Raw genomic sequence first — 24,539 nt, 5'->3', positions numbered from 1 at the left:
ACAATTCTTAAGTTCTCACTATACACCAGGTAGTGTGCTGGACTCTACAAGCTCATTGAAGAATAAGAAAAACGTACTTGTAAAGAGCTTTACTTGCGGGTGGGGAGATCTGCTGTAAATAGGCATATAAATAATGGCAGGAAATGCGGGTGACAGAGCTCTGGGGAGCATCCACAGGGTCCGCAATGGACAGCCACAGGAAGTGCTGCAGATGGTGTGGGCTGAAGAGGCCTCTAGGAAAAGTGGGTGGTCAGGAGAAGTAGCGACAGGGAGCTCTGTGCCCCAGCAGTGAGCCACTGGCTCTAAGGACAAGCCCACACTGGCCTTCTGGGGTTCGGCTCCAAAAGGCACAAGGTTCAGGTGCAGAGGCTGGCGGGACCCTGGTGAGGAGCTCCGGGCTCCCTGCACTTGCCGTGGGGGAGGCCCAGGCGGGCTGGGAGCTGGGAGCCACATCGTCACTGCCGTTAGAGGCATCGCAGGCACTGACTTGTTCCTTTGGAGGGGTACTCTTTCTTCAGAATATATTTCCAAAAGTAAGATTACAAGGTCAGAGTATGCATACCTTCCTGAATATTTTTCCATTTTTCAAATTTTATTTTTCATTGTAAAGTTAACAAGTTGACAAGCTATAGTTGTATGTATTTATGGAGTACAAAGCAATGTTATGATTTGTGAATACAATGTGGAATAATTAAATCAAGGTAATTAACATATCCATCTCCAAAATACTTAACATTTTTGTAGTGGGAATACTTGAGATTTACTCCCAGTGATTTTGGAATGTGCAATACTGTCCTATAGTATTTACTGTATTTGGCATGCTGTGCAATATATGTCAAAGCTCAAATTTACTTATTATTTCTGCTAATTGAGGTTTTATACCATCATCTCCCCATGCGGCCTCTGGTAACCATCATTTGCCTCTCGGCTCCGTTGAGTTGACTGTTTTAGCCTCCTGCGTGAGGAGAACCGTGGGACTTGTCTTCCTATGCCTGACTTATTTCTCCAGCCTAATGTTCTCCAGTCCCATCCATGTTGTCACAGATGACAGAATTTCCTTCCTTTTAAGGGCTCAGTAGTGTTCCATGATTTCTTCATCCATCCTCTCTCCATGGATACCATGATTCCATAACCCAGCTACTGTGAACAGTGCTGCACTGAAATTCGATGTAGATAAACATCAAAATAAACACTTGATGTAGATAAATATCTTCAATAAACTGACCTCACATTTTGCGGGGTAAATACCCAGAGGCAAGATTGCTGGATCAGTGTTGCCCCTCACGGCCCAGGCAGGTGGTGGCTGAGCTCAGCTTCCCCAAGATTACAAGAGCAGGAAAACTCAAGACAAGGAAGCCCAGTAAGGCCAGTGAGTTCGGCGACATGGCAAACTGGCCAACACCAGGAGAGTTAGTAAGCACTGGAAGAAACTTTCTGCAGTCTCAGAGTGTCATCAGCCAAGGAAATAAGCCACAAATTAGAAAAGAAAAAGAAGAGAAGGTTGAAAAGAGAAGTAACAGTGAGAGCAAAGAAGACCGGAAACAAAATTAGACGGTCCCATTGAAAATGTCAGTGAGGCTGAGACCCGGCCAGCCGTCAGCAAAGGAGCTAGGAAACCAAGTGGGCAGCACTGCCCTCGGTGACAGAAGACCAGGGTCAGGAGAGACCTGGATCCCGGCACAGCTCTCGGCGTCCAGATGGAGAAAAAGGGATGATCAGGACGAACTGTCCAGCACGAGGAGCGAGGGGGTAACATCCGGGGTTCCTTCAGAGGCCAAGGAAGAAGAGGAGGCAGAGGAACCCTCGAGGGACCTTTGATCATTCATACGGATACCAAGAACGCGGTAAAGCGATGGATCACTCATTTCAAACAGAAGCGAGCACCGGTGCGGCGCCTGCCGTGATGGCGCCCGGGGTGGGTGTGCCCGGGGAAGGAGCACCGCTGGAGGGCGCGTTAACGTCAGACCGAGGATCACTTACGTGCAGAGAGCCTGGGACCTGACTTCTTTCTTCGAGGAAGACGGACAAGCAAGGTTTCCTGCCTAGGTCCCTGATTGCTGGATAGTACCAAGTTCAGGCTGTCACCACGAACCTTAATCCCACGTTCAAGGCCCTGAAGGACAGCACAGAAGCGGAAAGTGGGGATGAGGAAATGAGAAAAAGGATAGAACCAGAAAAATGGCCAACCCTGGGCCCTCCTCCCAGGAGTGTGCCACGGACAGACTTCTCTCCGCTGATCCACCTTCCGGAGTTGGTGCCTTTTGCTCCCATACAGTCAGGTGATGATCTACTGAGCCCTGGAGGTCAGCTATGGGATGTGCAGAGGAACAGGTGACTCACTGAGGTGCACTGTGAACCTGGAACAAACCGTGCTGCAGAGATGGAAGCCACCAGCCTGCCTTCTGTGTGAGAGTGTCCGCTGCTGACCCCGGGCAGCAGGACAGTGGAGACAGCCACCTCTGTCATGACGGGAGGCAGAGCCAGGGTGCGTTGCTAGCATTCCAGGAGCTGCCCCCCGCTTTCTGTGTGACTGGACTTAGGCTGCGTGGCTACCTTTACTTGCGCGAGAGGCTTACTATTATCATCGTGGAAATGCTGCAAGGTGTGTCTTTTGTTTTCAGGCATACGTACTTGTGTCCAGGCTGAGGTCAGTAAAGCAGAAGGAGAGGACCGTGTGGTGCTTCCCAGCTTGCTGGGCCCGTGGCTCTTGATCTGCCCTTTGCCCCGGTGAACACTGCCTAACTCGTGTGTGACGATGTTTCCCATGGACTGTGAGATTCATTAATGTGGACATTTCAGTGGGAGTCGAAGAAATAAACAAGGGTATTTTTTCCATTATTCTTCAAAATGTATTTTTGATACATCAGTATAAGTCCTGCCTGTCAGAAAAGCATTAATGATGGACAGTTTCACAAAAATTTTTATCTCATATTTCTTTGTCAGCCCTGTGTTCTAATCCCAGCAAGCAACTTGAGAAAATGTTTTAAAAGTTGAAGAAATGTGACATTGTTTGTTTGCTTGTTTTTTAAAGATGAAGTTAGATTTATTAATTATGTAAACTTGGGTCCAAGAAGACATTTTTAACCAGCTTATGAACACTCATTGGTAAGTTGGATAATATAGAAAATACTTTTTCCACAGGGTAGTTATTTAGGTCAGTCATTGGTGATGCCTGTCCATTAGCCATTTATGCATTATTAATAAAATTACAAGAATAAAAAAAAAGATGGCTGGATCATATGGCGATTCTACCTGCAATGATCGAGGAGCCCGCTGTATAGTTTCCACCATGGCCACCTTGCTGACCTTGCCGCCTTTTCTTCATGCGCGCACCACGCTGAAAACAGAAGGCTGAAGAGGTCTGCATCACACACTCATGGCTGACCATTCACAGGAGCCGCGGTGAGACGGGTGGGGAGGGTCATCGTGGTCAGTTGGCTTTTCCCCAACGACTGGTGGTATTGCACATTTTAAAAGCGTGTCTTAGCTATTTGTTTGTCTTTTGAGAAAAGTCTATTCAGTCCCAGTCCCTTGCCATCTTTAATCAGATTATTTTCTTTCTACAGAGTTGAGTTCCCTGTGTATGTCGGATATTAGTCCCTCAACAATAAAGGCGTGCAAATATCTTCTCCCAATCTGTAGGTTGTCTCTGCACACTGTTGGTTGTTTTCTTTGCTGTACAGAGACATTTTATTTCAAAGTAATCCCATTTGCCTACTTTTGCATTTGTTGCTTGCACATCTGGGGTCAAATCTACAAAAAAAAAAAAAAAAGAAAGTAAAAGAAAAAGTCTTTCCCCAGACCACTGTTGGTAGTTCTTCCCTATGTTTTCTTCAGAAGTTTTATAGTTTCAGACATTATGTTTGAATCTTTAATCCATTTAGAGTTGGTTTTTGTTTGTGGTACGACATAAGGGTACAGTTTTGTTCTACATATGGATATTCAGTTTTCCAGGAAGATAATGTTCTTTCCCCAGTTTGTACACTTGGCACTTCTGTCAAAAATAAATTGACCATATATACATGACTTCTTTAGTGGGTTCTCTGTTCTGTTTCATTGGTTGATGAGTCTATTTTTATGCTAAAACCATGCATTTTTTATTATTATTGCTTTGAAATCAGGTAATGTAATGCTGCCAGTTTTGTTCTTTATAATTTTCTTGGTTATTTGAAGATTTTTGTGGTTCCTGATGAATGTTAGGGTTATTTTTGTATTTCAATGAAAAGTGACAGTTTGTTAGAGATTGAATTGAATCTGTAGATTGCTTTGGGTGGTACAGATATTTTAACAATATTAATTAATCTAAACCATGAACATGGAATATCTTTCCATTTATTCGTGTCTTCTTCAATTTTTTTCATATATACATTTTACAGTTTTCACCTCCTTGGTTAAATTTATTCTGAAATATTTTTTGGTAGCTAATAAATGATATTATTTTCTTGATTTCTCTTTTTGGATAGTTCATTGTTAGTATATAGAAACAATAATGATTTTCGTGTGTTAACTTTGTATCCTGCAATTTTGCTGCATTCATTTATTACTTCTAACAGTTTGTGTATGTGCGATCTGTAGGATTTTACGTATATAAGATCATTTCATCAACCAACAGTGACAATTTCACTTCTCCCCTTCCTACTTGGATGCTTTTTATTTCTTTCTCTTGCCTGATTGTTCTGGTACGAACTTCCAGTACTATGTTGAATAGAGCTGGTGGAGTGAGCATTCTTGTCTTGTTCTGAATCTGAAAGTGTTTTGATTTTTCATCATTGAGTATATGGCCTTTATTGTGGTCAGGTAAATTTCTTATACCTAATTGGTTGAGTGTTGTTTTATTTTTTTATAAATTATGAAGGGATGTTGAATTTTGTCAAACATTTTTCTACATCCATAGAAATGATCATATAGTTTTTATTCTTTATTCTGTCAATACCATATATCACATTTTTATTAGTATATGTTGAATAACCCTTGAATCTTGGGGATAAACCCCTCTTAATCACAGTGAATGATCCTTTCCATGTGTTATTGAATTCAGTTTGCTAGGGTTTTTGTTTGAGAACTTTTGCATTTATATTCAACAGGGAAACTTGCCTGTAGTTTTCTTTTCTTGTGATGTACTTGTCTGACTTTGGTATCAGTGTATTACTGGCATTGTAAGAGGAGATTGGAAGTATTCCCCCCTCAATTTTTTGGAAGAGTTTGAGAAGGACTTAGTTCTTACAATGTTTGATAGAATTTAGAAGTGAAGTCATCAGGTCTTGGACTTTTTTTGATGAAAGAATTTTATTATTAATTCAATCTTCTTATTCATTATTAGTCTGTTCAAATTTTCTATTTATTCATTTCAGTCTTGATAGGTTATATGTGTCTAGGAATTTATCTGTTTCTTTAGGTCATCAATTTCTTTAGTTCATAGTAGTCTCATGATCCTTTGAATTTCTCTGCAACTGTAATATAAATGGCAATTTCTCCTCGTTCATTTCTGAGCTTACTGAGTCCTCTCTTTTTTCTTAGTCTAGCTGAAGTGTGTCTATCTTGTTTATATTTTCAAGAAATCAACTCTTAGTTTCATCGATCTTTTAAAATGGTTTTTAAAAGACTAGAGAGTCTCTATTTCATTTATTTCTTTTTTGGTCTTTGTTAATTCTTTCTTTCTGTTGACATTAGGCTCAGTTTGTTCTTTTTCTATTTCCCTGGGTTGTGAGATTAAGTTATTTATTTGAACTCTTTCTTCTTGTAAATGTAAGCCTTTGTTCTGTATGTTTTCCTCCTAGAATTGCTCTTCTTGTGGCTGAAAGTTCTGGTATGTTGTGTTTCCATTTTCATTTGCCCCAAGATATTTTTAAAATTCCCTTTTAATTTTTTCATTGATCCCTGGGTTGTTCAAGAACTTACTTTTATGTACTTGTGAATTTTCTCAAGTTCCTCCTGCTATTTGAGTGAAGCAGCTGGACAGGGTGGCAGCAGGGCCCTGCGGTTGGGCGGAGCCTCTTGTTGAAGTGGACAGGAGCTGCTGCTTTGCTCGGTAGGACGCACAGGTGAGGCCCACCTCCCTGCCCACGCAGTGCCATGGGGTGGGCTTTGCAACCGGGCTGAGGACTGCTGGCACTCCTGCTGCAGGTCTAGTTCTGCTCATTGCCAAACATGCCTGGGGTGCACAGGGTCGTGGAGTGGGCTCTAAGGCCCCCAGGTGCTGCTGAACTCGGGTGTGGTGCCACTAGCCCCGCTCCTTGCCCTAATTCACCACTGTGGTTGTTTCTGTCCCAGGACAGTTTCTAAGGCTGGTCTGGGAGGCTGGTCATCTAGAGATTTAAGTCAAGTAGAGTTTCTGGGAGTGACCAGCTGAACTTTTTTGGTGGGTGACAGTGGGACCTATGATGTATTCCTACAGCTGCTGCCAGCTTCTGAGTGCTGGTCGCCGTGGGCTCCACCTCCTTGCTGGTCTCTGCTGGCCCCCGACAGCCTCACTCCCGTGTTGCTGTGAGGAGGGGAGAGGACTTTCTGGAAGAATCTGGGCAGGGAAGCAGGATGTCCATCTCTGGTTCTCTTCTCTCTCTGTAGAAACCCTGTCACTGGGGAGTCCTTGTGTGGCAGGGCGTTGGCTTGGGGGAGGGGAGCTGCGACGGCAGCCCCTGTGGTTTTACTCCATCTGGTGGACCACACAGGTGACTTGTTTTTGATTTTGGGGGTTTTCATTAAGGTGACAGCTAAACTTTCTATGGGCCCCTCCTGCCACCCTCTCCAGCTGTTTCACTCAAATAGCAGGAGGCGCGTGAGAAGATTCAAATACATGAAAATTAAGTTTCATGTTCTTGGACAACCAAGGGGCCAATGAAAAAATTAAAAGGGAAATTTAAAAATATCTTGAGATAAATAAAAACAGAACAGGACACACCAGAACTCGCGGGGATGGGAGGGCTTGGGCCCCGCCCTCCTGTTCTGCCCTCCTGTTGACGTGCCTGTCACCTGTGCTGTCTGTGAGGACTGCTATGGAGATCGGGTGAATGTCCTGGCGTCACGCTGTTCCCAGCATCGAACAGCAACACTGCTTTAACAATTTGACAAGAGGTATCAGCAGTGTCTTCTTTTAATTTAAGTTTTGGGGTGACACGGAGGCTGGACATTTCCGTGCCCCTGCACTGTGTCTCCCCAGTGTGAATTCTTTTCATGCCCTAATTGGCAGTGGCCCAAACTGATCGTTTCTGAGTAAATTCTATCACCTCTTTGGTTGATTTTTTTACAATGAGACAATTGTTGTACAACGGCTCTTCGCAGCCTAAGTGCCGTCCCCGTCTCTCCCGGCTTTCTGGTCCCCTTCTCAACGTGGCGCCTCGTCATTTTGAAGTGTATATTATAATATAATCAGATACATCAATCTTTTTTTTTTTTTTTAATGTCTTCTCTTGCTTAGAATCTGTTAACTCATCATTCTTGCCCAGGCTTGATTGTAAACTCCATTCTACCCTGCTTGCTTTTCTTATTCTTTAAAAAAAAATCCATAGTCTATTGTAATATAAATTTGGTATCTAAATTAAAACTTCTCTTCTGAATAGATAATCTGTTTTCCCATCGCCATTTATTAAATAATCCTTTCTTTCTCCATTGTTTTATTTTAAAGGAATTTAACATTGATTGAGCTCATTAGAAAGAGACTTCCCTCTGCAGCCTTCATTCTTTGCATTTTCATGACAGCTATTCTGTGGCTTCTTCTAATTGTGCCCACATTATATCACATTTCTTGCTCAAGTCCAGATAATTGAGAGGAGGCAGACTCACTTCTGGGGAAACGACCAGACCGACAGTGGCAGGACGTGAGGCAGAGAAGTCAAACGTGGTTGGAGCAGCCATGGGACGGGAGCTCGGGAGGGGCTCCGGCCACCTCAGCTCTGTTGGCCTTTCCTTCTGCCTCAAGTTCAGAAGGAGCTGCAGCATCTCAGGGAGCCAGGTCCTCCTGCTGCAGCATCGCGGGCGTCTCACAGCCTCCCAGGATTTCTCTTGAGGTCTTCGCATTCAGATGCCTGAGGTCACCTCACCCTGGCCCACTCCTTCACAAATTCAGCTCCTACAGGACATTGGGTCACCTGCTCATCCCAAAGTTCACCACGCGCCTTTCTGAGGTCCACGGGTAGGAGCTGGGTTATCTGCTTCATGGCTTCTGCGTTTTGTTAAGATGGTCATCTTGAGTCACCATAGCCACGAGTGCCATCTGGTGCATGGGATCCAACAGGCTGTCTGGATTTTCGACATTTCTCTGTCCCCAACCTGTCCAAGGGACTCTCTTGAGCTGCCCCATCAGCCACAGGAACTGCCTCCCCATCCTCTGGAAGGTCTGCTTTGCCATATCTTAAATTCTTATTTAAAATTTGGTCCAATATGCATTTCCTATTCTATCCAATCAATCTAGATTTCTTTCATTCGTGACATTTCTATGTAAGGTTCTGTCTTTACTGGTCCATCCACTGTACTAAAGCCCTTTTTATTTTCTGTTATACTTTAGAGAATACATACATTAAGGTTCCCATACTGTCACAGTTACTTATTTTTAACCTACTTCTTGGATTTAGACGGTGATGGTTAAGGTCTTAGGACTGATATGTCATCTCCTAAGAAGGGAGGCCTTGCTGGATTCTACCAGGAAAGCACAGGCAGGAAATGTGAGCAGGAGGTGGAAACAGTGGGGACTGGGGTCACCTGACTGGGTGGGCGCACTGACCTGCAGGTGGGGGGAGACTCTGGGCTCCCAGAGCACGCATCCTTAACTTCTTTCAATCTTTACTCAGAGCATCATGAGAAACCAGAACTCATCGAAATTTAGGCTTAACATTTCTGTTAATAGTTTATGTATTTGCCAGGATGAGTCCTCATTTATAATTGGGCACATTTTGTATGACTTTTAGTAATGTAAGAGTTCACTAAAACAATCTAAGATATATTCATAGCAGCCTATTCATAATTACCCCAAGCTGGAAGCAGCCCACATGTAGCTCTGCAGGTGAGCGCGTCACTGTACAGTACCCAGCGGAACGCTGCTCAGCACGAGAGGCGTGGACCATCGACGCAAGCCACGCATCTCGGAGGCACGTGCTGCACCACGGAGTCCACCTGGGGTTGCTACCATAGGACGCTGGCTGTCAGTGCTGGGAAAGGCAAAGCAACACGGGTAGAGAAGAGACGGGTGACTCGCCAGGGTCAGCACTGAGGGGCAGGCGGCTCCACCAGGCAGCTGAGGGTCTGCTGGAGGTGGGACTGTCGCTGTGAGCACAGGAATCCACGTGAATCTGGACACGTCAGGGCTCATGAAACTACCATGCGGAAAAGTCAAAGGAACGGCATTTGAATTTAAGAAGTAAAGTGAAAACACATGCTATTCTCTTTTTCTAAAGGCAGACAATATGGGGAAGAATAAAGAAGGAAAGAAAATAAAACCTAAAATCTACCTTCCAGCAAAATGATTTGAGAAATTATTTCTAGAAAACCAAATAGGTGTGTATTTGAGTTTGTTACTCTTTTAATACTCAATATCTACATCTTAAATTAAAAACCTAACAACTTGGTAATGAAGCATAAAGTCTTGATCTAAATAATCTTATGGAGACTTTAAAAGCTATTTCCCTGTACGCGTACATTTTAATGATATGTTAGACTTTAATTGAGCAACTGGATTGCTCTTTATTATAACATGCTGTGTTGCCTGGACTTTTCCATAAAATAGACCTGTTAAAAACAAACCAGTGTTCAGATGTGAAGAGTGAGTTTAAGGAAGAGCTGAGAGGATGGAGTGAATGGGCACACTGTGGAGATCATGTCTGTCCACCCGTCCTGCAGGCTGGTCTTCGGGCAGAACGTCCCCTGCTGATCGTTTTCCCACTCCAATGGCAACACCAGTAGCCTGGCTGAAGTTGGGCAATCGGGAGAAATAAGCCACTTACCCAGAGGCGTGAGGGGTAGAAGTGGTACGCTGGGAGATATTTCCAGTCGCTGCTAAGCCTCTTTGACCGTGGGTCTAGTACCTGTCCTATTTAAAAGGCATCCTGGGAAGGGCAGCACAGCGGGTGGAGAACAGGTCTTGGTTGACAGGGCTGGAGCAGGGAGGGCATGGCTCCAGAGGAGAAGCAGGAGGGTGCCTGTGGGTGCTGGTCTGCTCCACATGGCCACACATTGGTCAGAGTCCGGGCAGAAAACAGATGGCCATCCTTTCTTATTTTTTAAGTTGAGAGCGAGCCTCACTAATTGTCCAGGCTAGGCTTGAATTTACAATCCTCCTGCCTCACCTCCTGAGTTGTGTGTGCCACTTTTGCCTGACTCATATTGGGTTTTTGGAAGGATCCTTGACCCCCGTGAAGGCAGGAGGCAGTGAAATCAGTAGGAGAGGTAGCAGCTGGGGCCAGGTGAAGGGAAGCCAGGAGAACTTCACCATCAGGCGTCAGAGAGAAGGCAGTTCCTGAAGGGAACAAAGGCTGGCTGGAGGAGAGGGTCCCCTGCCTGTGACAGGCAGCGGGGAGAACGCCACCCCGGCCCAGCTGCAGCCTGGCAGAGAGGGAGCTGGGAAGTAAGAGCTCACCTCCTCTCACGTCCCCCTCCGCGTGTGCCCTGTGTGGCCAAACCCAGCTGAAAGCCAGGAGTGTGAGAGTCCCATGAAGCCACCTCCGGGCACGGTGCAGAGCAGAGAGCAGAAAGTGACCTGTGCACGAAGACTCCAGCCAGCGCCTCGGCGTCCTCTCAGTGAAGACCTCGTGCCCTCAGTCCTGCAGGGATCAGTTATGCCTCCGCCAGGAATCTGAACTGCTGTGGAATCAGTGCTTCCCGCACGCGGCAGCATGGGAGCGGAACAGAGGCGGCCTGCACAGAGCTGCCCAAGTTCATGTTCCAACAGGCAGGGGGTCCCAGTTGACGGGGCAGTGTCCTCCTCTCACGTCCATTCTGTGGCCCTCCCCTTCCCTGCCAGCGTCTTTTCTGGACAGCAGTGTCCCTGGTGAGGTGCCCAGCCTCCCTTTTCACAGCTCCCAAGTCCTGGTGTGCAGCACCGTTGGGCCACGGCGTCGGGACCAAGGCGGTGTGCCTCCTGTGGCACAGCACCCTCCCTGTGAGAGGTTCTTGCTCCGCTGACTGTACTGGAGTCATGGGGAAGTGCGGCCATCTGTCAAGGCAGCAGCTCCGGGTCGGGTAGGACTGCTGGTCCCTGGGCATGGAGCCCATTGCCACACCTTCACGGCAGGGGAGCCCCTTGGCTGATGTCATGGTGATGGGCACAGCATCCTGGAGGTCCCCAGATGATGGGTATGGATGCCCGTGTAACCTTGGCCAGGAGTCTGCAAAGTCCACCCAGAGGAAGGGGCAGGTCGAGGCCTCCACCCGGCCTCCACCGCTGCAGGCTGGGTTCTCAGCAGGGCAGAACCAGCTCGGCACTCAAGGTGAGAAGTCTGTACTTCCAGGCTGCCCCGCCACCACCATTCCTGTGACCGTGCTCGCTTGTGTTTAAGGGGCCGCGCGTCAGCCCTGGTTACCTGGGACGATGAGTGACAAGTCACTTTCCTCATTATCAGGAGCCGCTACACAAGGGCATTTGCACGGACACACATTTCTTTCGGAGCTGTGCTTGAGGTCCATCGGGGGCACCTTCCAGGCCTCTCTGTCACCAGTCTCCTAATCTCATTCTCTCTGAGTCCCTGATCAGTCAACCGGCCAGCCATCGCTGCCCAGGGACCCACACACTGCTTCATGTCCTCCGCACGTAGCGCAGGCCCGTCTCAGCCACCAGGAGGGCCTTCAGGACAGGGCCAGCTTTCTCTGCAGGCTGTGGACACCGTGTTGCATCGTGTGGCCTGTCTGCCAGCCGGGCCCTGATCTTTCCTGTTACTCAAGCACCAGGAGCTTCCCGAGGCACAGGTGCTGGTGGAGGGAGCCATGGGGCAGGAGCAGGTGCCATGGACGTCTCAAACCCGTTCAGGTGTACTCTGTCTCATCCAGACCCGCTTGGACCTGGCTTCTTGTGCGCCATTTCTACTTAAAGGAGTGCCACATCCATTTCTGGGACTCACCCGTCTGACCCAGGTGGCATGAGTCTCATGGTCTCCTTTGTCTCGTGGTCAGGCATTCAGCCTGTCCCAGCCTCCGTAGCAGGCTGAGGGCAGTGCCCTGAGTCCCAGCTCTAGTGGACGGCCTTGTGAGGCTTGGAGAAGGGTCCCCGTGCCTCCGTCTGCCACAGGCACCTGTGGTAGCATTGGGCATCTGGGTCAGAAGGCCCCTGTGGGACAATGGTTAGAGCTCCAGGCTGGACCATCTGTAACTGATTTCACCACCTATGCCTCAGTCACATTGTGAGTTACTTGCAAATGGATCAGAGCAGCAGGGGCCAATTGTCCCCCGTCCAGGGCACCCTTCCAGCCTGTGCCTTCTGCCTCTGTGATCAGTGGCACCTTTCACCTGAGGGGGCCTGTTCACCCAACGTGCTGCAGACCGCCGGGTCCCGAGGACCTGTACAGCTCGCAGGCCCTTGCACCCTCACGGGGCCTATCTCCTCCACCGTGGCCCACGCGTTTCTTTCTGGGGCCCCCAGGGTATCTGTTACCAGACCAGTCCAGATGGCCTTCAGAGCCAGAAGCCCGACAAGGTTGGCGAGAGTGAGAGTGGGTGGAGAGGCGCGTGCCCAGGGCTGAGGGCTCCAGGCTCCAGGGACTGGGCTGAGGAGAGTCAGCCCCAGGGCCTCCGCCTCTCCCTCCCCCTGTGCCTCGCTTGCCGTCCTCCCCCAGAGCCCTGCCTCCTTCCTCGCCAGCCTCCTCAGGTGCCAGAGACCCATGTGATCCATCTCTGCCCTCCCTCTCCTTGCTGCCTTCTCAGATGGTGGCATCTGTTGAGTGGACAAGACCTTGGGAACCACGTGCCATGTGCATGCTGCTTCGCCCCTCTCGGCTGAGGGGCTCACTTGCCCCTGCGAGTCTGCACCTGATGCCTGGGCTGGGGAACGATGCTTGTCCAAATCCAAGGACCGCAGGAGACAGCACAGCCCACAGAGCACAGTTAAAGTATCAGTGGCCTCTTTGTGATGTGGGTTAATTATGGTTACTTGTGGGCTTGCTAGTAAAAATAGGCACTGTTTTTGTAAATTGTGTTTGTTTATGTTGATTATAAAAGCCACGTGTGCTCAAAATGGAACATAGTGGAAACCATAAAGAAAAAACAATCTGCCCATAACCGTAGTAGCTGGAGATGGCTACTGTTAAGGTCTCCATACTTACACTGCCTTCAGATTTTCTTGTGTGTGTGAATGCATACACATTCACATACATCTTAACATAGTTGAAACTGTAGGAGGTACAAATTACATTGTTTTCTCACAGATTATTATATCAGGAGCATTTTCATGTCACTAAAAAACGTTTGAAATTAATTGTTAGTGACTGCACGATGCGTTGTCAACTGTTGAGTGAAAGGGTTTCAGCATTTTTAAGGTTTATATCACTTATTACTAAACCACACTTCAGAATGGTGTTCAATTTATTCTTACAAGAGAGGGTTCGTGAGAGTGCTTCATGCCAGTGTTCAACATGGCCATTTAAAACACCCTTTGCTAATTTCATAAGCAAAGGACAGTTTTTTATTGTCATTTAGATTTGTGTGTCCTCCACTGCTGTTGGGGTCGTGTGGTTTTCTTGTTTAAAAGTTAAATGTCCTTCTCTAAATTCTTTGCTCATGTCCTTTGGCATCTTCTGCTTTCACACTTTACTACGCTAGCTTTATTGAAGTATGTCTGGTATCAAATGAAACTCATTCTTCGCGCGTAGCTTGACAGGCGTTGGTAGTCGGGCAAGCGTATGTGTGTGTGTCTGCTGTGCTGGGGGAACTGGCCTCTGGTCACCGCCTACCTGCCCCAGCACCGTCACGACCGTCAGGCTCTCACAGGGCTTCTGAGTGGATTCGCGTGGCTGCGCTGTTGGGTTTCCTCCTTCGGGTGCCATCCTTTCAAGCCTCCCCGTGTCACGTGTCTCTCCCTTCCTGTGGTCCTGCTGTTGAGGCGCGGTCCACGCCTTGGTGGGCGGCAGCGTGTCCATCGCTGCCGGCTGGTGGACGTGGGTGGCTTCAGTGTGGGGCCGCAAGGGAGATGCTCTTCTGTGCCCCGGTGGACAGGTCTATGGATGCCTTTTCACGGCGCACGGGCAAATGCCTAGGAGGACCATCACCAGGTGGTGTGGCGAGTGCTCATGTAAACTTGTGGCACGACCAGCCTGCGTGCCAAAGCGCCGCGTTGGCTGCAGCTCCACCAGCAGCGGGTGAGGCCCCAGATGCTCCACGTGCACGCAGGCTTCTCGGTCTTGCCCTTCTCGTGACGTGCCCTAGGGTCTCCTTCTGGTTTTATTGTCTTTTCCTGATGATTCAGTGGCACTGATTCTCTTTCCTTGCACTTGCTGGCTGGGCATGTATTCCTTTTACTGGGCGCTGTGGCTGCACACGCGGTGGGCCTCGCTGCTGCATCCTCACGTGCACACAGATAGCTCGGCCAGCGGCCTCCCGTTCCCGCCCCTCCTCCTCCCCAGTTGCTTTCCTCTGCTCTACTGATCTCTCTGCCTTTCCTGACATTCCCCACATACATGCCTTTTGTTTTCTTCTCTGTCTTCCACATATGAGAGAAAAAACACTCTCCTGGCTTTCTGAGTTTGACTTATTTCACTTAACGTAATGTTCTCTGGTTCCATCCATTTTTCTTGCAAATGACATGATTTCATTCTTCTTTATGGCTGCTGCTTGTCCATCATGTATATGTACCACATTTTCTTTATCCATCGATGGACACCTGAGCTGGTTCCGTAGCTCAGCTACCATGAACTGTGCTGCTAGAAACTCGGGTATGCATGTACTGCTGTAGTATTCTGGCTTTCATTCTGGATAAACACTGAGGAGTGTTATAGTCGGGTCACGTGGGGTTCCATCCCTAGGCTTTTGAGGAGCCCACATACTGATTTCCATGTGGTTGTACTGAGTCACAGTCACACCAATGGTGTGAAAGTGTCCTTTCCTCCACATCCCCACCAATGTTTATTATTGTTTGTATTTTTGATGGCTCCCGTTCTAACTGGAGTGAGATGAAATCTCAAGGTAGTTTTGATTTGCATTTCTCTAATTACTGAAGATGTTGAACGTTTCTTCATGTATTTGTGGGCCATTTATATTTCTTCTTTTGATAAGTGAATGTTGAGTTCATTTTTCCATTTATTAATCAGGTTATTTGGCTTTTGGTGTTAAGTTTTTTGAGTTCTTTATATATTCTGAATATTAGTCCTCTGTCAGAAGAGTAGCTTGCAGAGATTTTTCTCCCATCTGCAGGTTCTCTCTTCACATTCTTAATTGTTTCCTTTGTGTGCAGGGGCTTTTTAATTTTGTCATCCCAATTTTCAAATCGGGGTATTTCCTGAGCTTTAGGGGTCTAAAGTCGTTGCCAGCACGCACGTTGTGGTGTCGACTCTACATTTTCTTCTGTGAGTTGCAAAGTCTCTGATCTAATTCCTAGGTCTTTGATCCATTTTGAATAGGCTTTTTTGCAGTGTGAGAGACTGGGATCTAGTCTCATTCTTCTACACATGGATAACCAGTTTCCCAGCACCATTTGTTTAAAAGACTATCTTTTCTCCAGTGTATATTTTGGGTGTCTTTGTCAAGGATCAGATGACTGTGTCTGTGGGTTTGTCTCTGTGTCTTCTATTGTGTTTAATTAAACACAATAGGTGTTTAATAGGTCTATGTGTCTGTTTTTATGCCAGTACCATGCCTTTTTTGTTACTATAGCTCTGTAGTATAATTTGAAGTCAGATATTGTGATGCCTCCGGCATTGCTTTTTTGGCCTAGAATTGCTTTGGCTCTTCTGGGTCTTTTATTCTTCCGAATGAATTTTAGGACTTTTTTTTTTTTTTTCTAGTTCTGTGAAGAATGTCATTGGTATTTTGATGGGGTTTGCATTGAAGCTGTGTATTGCTTTGGATAATAAGACCATTTTAACAGTACTAATTCTGCCTATCCATGAACACAGATGATGGTTATATCTTCTAGTATCTTCTTCAATTTCTTTCTTTTGTGTTCTGTAATTTTCATTCTGAATATTCTGAATGTTCAAGGCTGGCCACTTTGTCTTCCAGCTCTGAGATTCTGCCTTCTGCGTGGTTTACTCTGTTAGAGAGAATTTCAGCTGAACATTTTATTTGATTTATTGTGCTTTCCATTTCCAAGATCTCCATCTCTTTATTAAATTTTCATTAACATCCTGTGCACTTCCTAAGTTCATTCATTTGTTTTTCTGTGCTCTCCCAAACTTCATTGATCATTTTTCTGATCCTTCTTTTGAATTCTTAATCTGGTAGTTCATCTACTTCAGTATCCTTGGAGTCAGTTCCAGGTGACTTAGGAGTTTCAGGAGGTGTCATGTTGTCATGTTTTTTCATATTTCTTATATTCCTGTGTTGGGTTTGTGCTTCTGTTGGGATGGATTTTGATTGCTGACTTTCATTAATTTAAGGAATTTTCTTTCAATTCATATATGCTGAAAGTTTTTATAATGTAAGTTGAATTTTTAAAAATACTTTTCTACATAAATTTTGATGATCATATAGTTTTTCTTCCATTATCCTAATATGGTGAATTACAATGATTGATTTTCAAATGTTAAACTAACCTTGCATCTTGGAATTAAGTTTCACTTGGTAGCACATTATCCTTTGTAAATGTTGTTTGGGTTATTTGCTAAGTTTTGTGGAGAATATTTTTGCATCTTTTCCCAGTAGTGATACTTGCCTAGTAGTACCTGTTCTTATAAAATCTCTGGTTTTGGCATCAGAGTAACACTAGTTTCAAAAAATACATTAGGAAGTGTTTTCTGTAAGCCCATGACCCACAAATGATGGAGGCAAGAGACAGGAAGCAAACTTTCCTTTATTCTGCAGTGAAGTCAATCGATCAGGCATGGGAGGGCCCATTTTCTGGGTATGGAGATGGCCCCCAGGTTACCAAAGGAGTCTGGGTTTTATAGTTTCATTGGAGACTGGGACGTGCCGTTCCGACAGTTTGGGACCTAGTTGTGCAGGTTAGTACTTAACTCAGGAAGGCCGTTGTAAAAAGTCTGAATCTCACAGTCACTGGGAAAAGCTCACAGCTCGGTGCTCCCTGCTTATCTTCTTCCTCTGGGGCCCACTGTTACCTAGAGCTTCACTATTTGCTTCTCTCCTTCCAGGACCCACCTGAATGGGGAAGGGTGACAGTCCAGGGCCCCCTCCTCCCTTCAGGACCCACTGGGGTGGGGAAGGGGTTTGCTTTTGGTGGAGATGCTGGGATGAACCCAGGAAGGGATGGAAGCTTGCCTTTTCCCTTCAGGGCCATTGTTATTGGGAAAGGGCGCACTGGGAGATTTAATGTTTGCTATTCCCCCCTTCCTCCTCCTGAACCACACTGTCCCTCCATTTTTCTTGGGGAACTGTCTTGTAGGAATATTATTTCCCATAACCCTTCTTTTCCTTCTTGAACTCTGCTATTAGATAGGCATTAATTCCTTAAATATTCAATTGAATTCATCTGAGAAGTTATGTATACCTGGAATTTTCTTTTGGGGAATATTTAAAATCACAAGTTAAATTTCAAAAAAACTAACGTGAATCTATTCAGATTTTCTCCTTCTTCCTGGTTTATTTTTGGTAATTTGTATTTTTCAAAAAAATACATATCATATTATTGCCAGATGTATCAGCATAATGCTATTCATAACATTCTCTCAACATTCTTTTAAAAAATAATCAACTTATTTTAGAGCAGCTTTCCATTAAAGAATGACTGTGAAGATAACATGGAGTGTTCTCAACTGAGTCCCCTATTATTAACATCTTTCATTACTATGCTTCCACAACTGATGAATTAGTAGTAATACATTATGTTAACTAAGGCCCATACTTTATTCACATTTCCTCAGTTTTTCTCCAAAATCCTTTTTTTTTTTTTTTGTTACAGGATATTATTTTGGGATGCCCAATTACATTTAGAAGTCACGTGCTTTTAGTCTTCTCTTGATTATGACAGTTAATCAGGATCTCATTTTTTAGTGATCTTGTAAGTTTTGAGGATTACTGGTCAAAAATGTTAAAGAATGTCCTTCACTTGGGATTTGCCTGCTTAGTCTGCGGTCGTGTTTGTGTTTTAGGGGAGGTAAAGTGCCATGGGTATCACATCACATCAAGGGTACAGGAAATCCTTAGGACTTTTCACTAGTGGTATTGACCTTGATCACACAGCTTAAGGTCATGTCCTTTCCAACTTAGGTTTATTATATTATAAATGTGTCTCTTTTATGAAAGCATAAATTTAAATCTTTAAAAAATCCATCCTGGTAATCTCTATTTTTTTTTTTTTTTCTTTTCAGTGCTGGGGATTGAACCCAGGGCCTTGTGCTTGTGAGGCAAGCACTCTACCAACTGAGCTATATCCCCAGTCCTCTATTTTTAAATTGAAGAATTTTGTTGATTAACATTTAAAGTAATTATTCATATGTTTAGTTTGAGTCTCCATTTTTTCTTTGCCCCCTCATTTTTAAACTTTCTTCTGTTTTGTTTGTTTCCTTATTCTTTTTCTCTTGCCTTCTTTTCATATGATTTGAATATATTAAATATTCCATTTAAATTATCTTATTTTTTGTGTGCGGGAGAGTAGGAGGATTAAATTTAGGGCACTTGACCACTGAGCCACATCCCCAGCCCTATTTTGTATTTTATTTAGAGACAGGGTCTCACTGAGTTGCTTAGCACCTCGCTTTTGCTGAGGCTGGCTTTGAACTCGTGATCCTCCTGCCTCAGCCTCCTGAGCTGCTGGGATTTCAGGCATGCACCAACTCACCTGGCTAATTTTCTTATTTTCTTTTAAATATATTTCTTTGCTCAATTTTCAGTGGTTGCTCTGGGGATTATAATATACACTCCTAACTTTTTCCAGTTTACATACAGCTAATATTGTACCCACTTCACATAAAACATAGAACCAATGCAAATATATAGTTCTATATCCTGCCCCCTCGTGTCCTTCATACCATGGATATTAAATATATCATATTACCTGTGTTATAAACCCCACAAGATAATGTTATTTTTAGATTTACAGAGACATTAAGAGATAGAAAAATGTTCTCAGACTTTTATCATTTCCAGTCCTTTTTCCATTCTTTCTGAGGAGCCAGGGCCTCCATCTGCTGTTACTTACTTTACTGAGCTCTTGGTGTGCTAGTGATGGGTTACCTTGTTTTCTTTTTATTTACAAATGCCTTTATTTCTTTTTCATTTTTGAAGGGTGTTTTCTTAGATAGGAAGTTCTTGGGTTACTTTCAGCACTTCCTGACATTGTGCACATCTTTGACCTTCCATTGTTTTGGATGAGCAGTCATCTCTTCAATCACTGTTCTCCAGTATGTAATGAGCCATTTTTCTCTTGTAGGATTCAAGATTCACCTCTGAATTTGACTTACAACTTAGTAATGATGATGTGCCTTTGCATGGCTTTGTCATGTGTATCCTCTGCTTGTTGTTTATTGTTGTAGTATCCTAAATCTGTAAATAAATATTTTTAATCCAATTTGGGGAAATTTTTTATTTTTTAAATATTTTTTTCTTCCCCATTGTTTTTCTCTTCCCTTCTGTGATTCCAATTGCATGTATGTTAGACCCTTTGGTATTGTAGAACATGTTTTTGAGTCTCTATTCACTTTGTAAATATATGTGTATTCTATGTTCTTCATACTGGGTGGTTTCCATTGATTTGTATTTAAGTTCTCTCCCTTTTTCTGTGCTTTCCATTCTTTTAAGTTCATCCAGTGAATTTTTCATTTCAGGTAGTATAATTTTTGGTCTTAGAATTTCCATTTAGTTCTCTTTATTATCTAGTTCTCAGATGAGATTTCCTATCTTTTGATTTATTTTGAGCATATTTTCAATGATTTCATTGAGGATAGTTATTATCATTGCTTTTAAAATCCTTGTCTATTAATGTTAATATTGGGCTATCCTAGTTGAGTTTCTTTTCTTATTCCATTTTTCTTGTTCATATTTGGAATGTATCTTAGAAATTGGGAATGTTAAATTCGGGAGATCCTAAATTTGGGTATTTTTTCTGTTGCTTTTGTTTTAGTACGCAGTTGTATTGGTTGGACTCAAACTCACACTGTTTCTTTGGTGGCAGTCCTGATCTTAGTCTGCTCCTTTGTGCTTATCTAAGGTATTCAGAGTATTTTCTGAGCAGGTGAGCTTCAGGAGCCAGGCAGAAATGTGATGAGACAGAATGTAGGGATTCCTGTCTGGCTCTTTCCCTTCTAGGACTTTCTTTCTTTCTAGTGACTACAGGTAACCAGGAATTGGTCTTCTAGTTTTCCAGGCCAGAAAGGCTTCTTTTTAGTTTGCTTTTTTAACTGGTACCCCTGCCCTACCTCATGCTGGGGTACCTCGCCCGAGACTGGAAGAGTTAAGCGCACTCCCCGCCTCCCCTTCTCTCCGCCTGGCGTCCCAGCAGACTTTTCTTGCTTCCGTTCATGTGCTTCAGGTAGCTGCTTTTGGTATCACCCTGAGTGTGCTGTGATTTCCCGCAGGAGAGTTGGTCCAATGGAGTCTTACTCCATCGTTACTGGAAGAAGTCAGGTTTTAGTTTTTTCATATTAACTTGCAAAATAAGCATGTTGAAGATATTAGTGATTTATTATACATATTTACAATAGATAATGTTGCTTGGCTATTTGTATTTCTGTTTTATAAAAATTCTTATGTAATTAAATAGTTTGAGATTTCTTAAGTTTTATTTAAAAATTCATTCTTATTCAAGTATCAAATAAGTATATACCTAGATTTTCTTTGAGGTTTTCTTTTGTGTGTGTGTGTCATAGTTTTAAATTTAACTTTTAATCTACTTTTAATTTACTTTAGTATCTGGTACCAAGTGAAGATCTCTTTTGTTATTTTTCCCAAAGAGCAAGACAATTTCCTAAATGCAATATATTTAAACTGATTCTATTTTTAATAGTAGTCATAATGTTCCTATAATAGAAAATTAATTTCCAACTTACTGAAATTTAGGATGGAAATTAATATTGTCAAACTACATCAAAGTTTGGGAAAGAAGGACTGTGCAAGGAGGAAACATTTTTTGTGCGTGAATGGTAGCACACCTAGCCAAGGACACAGTCCACTTGTTTAATGTTGCTGCAGGTGCCTGCAGATCAAACTATCAGCCTTTCTCGCTCATCACCATGAACACATGCTAGAAGTAGATATAATAACCATTAACCGCTCTGATCACACTCAGCAGAAGTGCTTTGGAAGGGTTAGGTGCTCATTCTGAATCCTGTGGGTGATATCGAGGAAGGAGGTAGTGCAGCAAGTCTAAAGCACTGCTCGTGGCAGCCAGGGAGGAACGACTGAGGCTCACTGCAGGAGACTCGGCTACGCACTACACAGGGGCAGAAAAGGGGGACGTGTCAGGAGGGAAGCACGTGGAAGGGTCCAGAAGAGAGAAGAGCAGACCCCTTTTGAAGAACTGCAAGGGCAACGTGCTGGTGCAGACAGCAGGGGAGATGCCATGGGAGGCTGGAGAGGCAAGCAGGGCCAAGCCTCGCAGGCTGGACAGTTACAGGACAGCGTCATCCTAGGAGCAATGGGTGATTGTAAGCAAGGGGGTCATCTGATCAGATTTTCATTTAAAAAGTTCTGGCAATATGGAGTAAGGCAAGTGTAATGGAGAGAAGCAAGATAGGTACAGGGAAACTCATTAGGTTATTGCAAAACCCTGTCAGAGAAGATGACCACTTGGCTGTGTGACAGATGGACAGCTGACTGACCGCACACAGAACCCAGTTGAACAGACCAGACCGAGTCTCGAGCTCCTTACGTTTGTTTCCCATCGACCCTTGGCATTTGCCAGCAGATTAGTTCTTTTGCCCTGACAAAAGCGTGGGCAGACCTGGCCTTGTCGGGTGTCTTGGTTGTATGAAGAGCCTCCGTTTAGAAATACAGCAGGATGAGTCACCGGCACTTGTGGACTGTGCTCCTGTCACCCCTGAGGGCCTTGCAGGTGAGAGCGAAGGGGCACGGTGGCAGCTTCCCCTGCCCCCTCTTTGCACACTCACTTTCTGACTCCCCCGGGGATGGTCATGCACACAGCAGGGAGAGGAAGAAGGGGGCGCGAAGTTCTTAGAAGGCACCACCGAAGGTCTGTAGCTGCTTTCTTGGGCTCAGTGCGTTTAAAGCCTTCCCTTCCAACCAGGCCATGGCTGGCTTTGGATTTCACATTTGACAAAAGCGAGCGCATTTCCTTCCCCGCCTGTCCCCCCAGGTCTGTTGGTTCCTCCCAGTGGCCCTCTTGGGTGAGCTGCGACGCCCCCGGATCTGTGGGTGACCTGTGCTTGCTGTCATAGGCCCAGGCCAGGTCCTGTCCTGATGACTCTGCTCGGCAAGCCAGCAAGTGCCCCACACTCCCCAGCGCTGGCCAGCTCACCTTCCACTTGGAAGATTCTGGGTGGACTCGCACCACTACCCTAATTGTAGGGGACACCTGTCAAGCTCCTTGAGTGGAACTGTTCCTATGCAACAGCCCACTCTGTTCCCTGCACAAGGGAAGTCACTTGATCCAGAGGTGAGGCAGTGGCACTTGATTAGGATGAGCTAGCTAATGGACACCTCCCCCAAAGGGCCATCTTGCCAGGAGCTGCCTTAGGGGTGGCTTCTGTAGGAGATGGGCAGTCACAGGCTGGTGGGCACCTCCTGCAGGTGCGGGTTGTGGCCAAATGGCACACCAGGAGGTTTTCCAGCTCTGCACCTCTCCTCGGGCCATTCTTGTCGCTGATTAGCTTGCCCAGGGGCAACTCCAGTCACGTGGCACAGTGGACAGGCTAGAGCGGTGGCTGCCTGCTGACCAGCGAACCCAGGGTAATAAAAGGAAACGTGCTTCACACGATTATCATGGACGGCAGGACTCAAGTGACGTTAAACAGGGAGTCAGGCCCAGACCCGGTCTCCATGCTGGGCTTCGGAACCCCAGCCCCCCAGAGGGAGCCAGTTCCTTTCACAAGGCTTCCGGTGAGCGTAGGCATCCTCTGGCCTGCCCTCAGGTCTGGGTGGGTGCTCATAGAGCACCACAAGATTTTCTCCAGAAACTTCTCTAGCGCTCTTCCCTGGGTGTGTTACTACTACGTGTGGGTAAGGGGTTAAGGCTGTCTGCCCAGCTCCCACTCAGGCAGCCTCATATCTGTAATCCAAGGGTCTCAGCCTCCTGTTGTGGATGGATGGGCGACACTAGCGTGTGGGTGACATATGCAGGTCAGGGTGTGTGATCACATCAGTGGGTTGTCCAGCCTGCGTGGCGGAGAAGCCTGCTGCTTTTTCTTTATCCCTTATCCTTCTCCTCCCAGGTCTTAACTCTTCAGCTCTTACAGGTGAGTACAGAGACCCAGGGAAGGAAGACTTTGCCTGAGTCAGCCAGCAGGAAGGGAGGGAGCAGGATCTGCACTCTGGCCTTTCTGAGCCCCACACGTGTGTTCACACTGGTTCTCCTGCTAACATCACGTGACTCCAAAATGATTGGGCCCTGAGTCATAGGAGTATATTGATTTTGGAAATTTGGTTTTGAGCAATTTTCCTATTATTTATTCTTTTTTTCCTTTTTAAAAAATTTTTACAGACTGCATTTTGATTCATTGTACACAAATGGGTACAACTTTTCATTTCTATGGTTGTTCGCAATGTAGATTCATACCATTTGTGTAATCATACACATACATGGGGTAATGATGTCTGTCTCAGTCCACTATCTTTCCTTCCCCCACCCCCTCCCACCCCATTTCCCTCTACACAATTCAAATTTCCTCCATTCTTCTCTTACCCCCTGCCACTCCCCCTTCCCATTATGTATCATCATCCACTTATCAGAGAAAACATTCTGCCTTTGGTTTTTTGGGATTGGCTTATTTCACTTAGCATGATATTCTCCAACTCCATCCATTTGCCAGCAAATGCCATAATTTTATTCTTCTTTTTGACTGAATAGTATTCCATTGTGTTTATATACCACAGTTTCTTTATCCACTCATCAATTGAAGGGCATGTAGGCTGGTTCCACAATCTAACTCTTGTGAATCGAGCAGCTATAAGCATCACTGTAGTATGCTGATTTCAGGTCCTTTGGGTATAAACCGAGGAGTGGGATAGCTGGGTCAAATGGTGGGTCCATTCTAAGTTTTATGAGGAATCTCCATACTGTTTTCCAGAGTGGCTGCACCAATTTTGCAGTCCCACCAGAAATGTGTGAGTGTGCCTTTTCCCCCACATCCACGCCAACACCTATTGTTGCTTGTGTTCTTGATAATAGCCATTCTAATTGGGGTAAGATGAAATCTTAGGGTGGTTTTGATTTGCCTTTCTCTAATTACTAGAGATGCTGAGCACTTTTTCATATATTTATTGATCGCCTGTATTTCTTCTTCTGTGAAGTGTCTACCCAGTTCCTTGACCCATTTACTGATTGGTTTCTTTGTATTTTTGGT

The 24,539-nt window shown here is 45.2% G+C and overlaps 1 protein-coding gene and 1 pseudogene across 3 annotated transcripts in view; both read left to right on the top strand.

Annotated features, from left to right (window-relative positions):
- Efcab6 (EF-hand calcium binding domain 6) overlaps positions 1–24,539 on the top strand; it is a 218,837-nt gene that overhangs the window by 81,702 nt on the left and 112,596 nt on the right. The window lies entirely within an intron of this gene.
- LOC124982503 (la-related protein 1B-like) lies at positions 1,384–2,476 on the top strand (annotated as a pseudogene).

The sequence above is a fragment of the Sciurus carolinensis genome, chromosome 4, assembly GCF_902686445.1.
Source record: "Sciurus carolinensis chromosome 4, mSciCar1.2, whole genome shotgun sequence".
Lineage (NCBI taxonomy): Eukaryota > Metazoa > Chordata > Mammalia > Rodentia > Sciuridae > Sciurus > Sciurus carolinensis.
The sequence above is the reverse complement of the archived record's forward strand: the minus strand, read 5'-3'. Positions and strand labels throughout refer to the sequence as shown.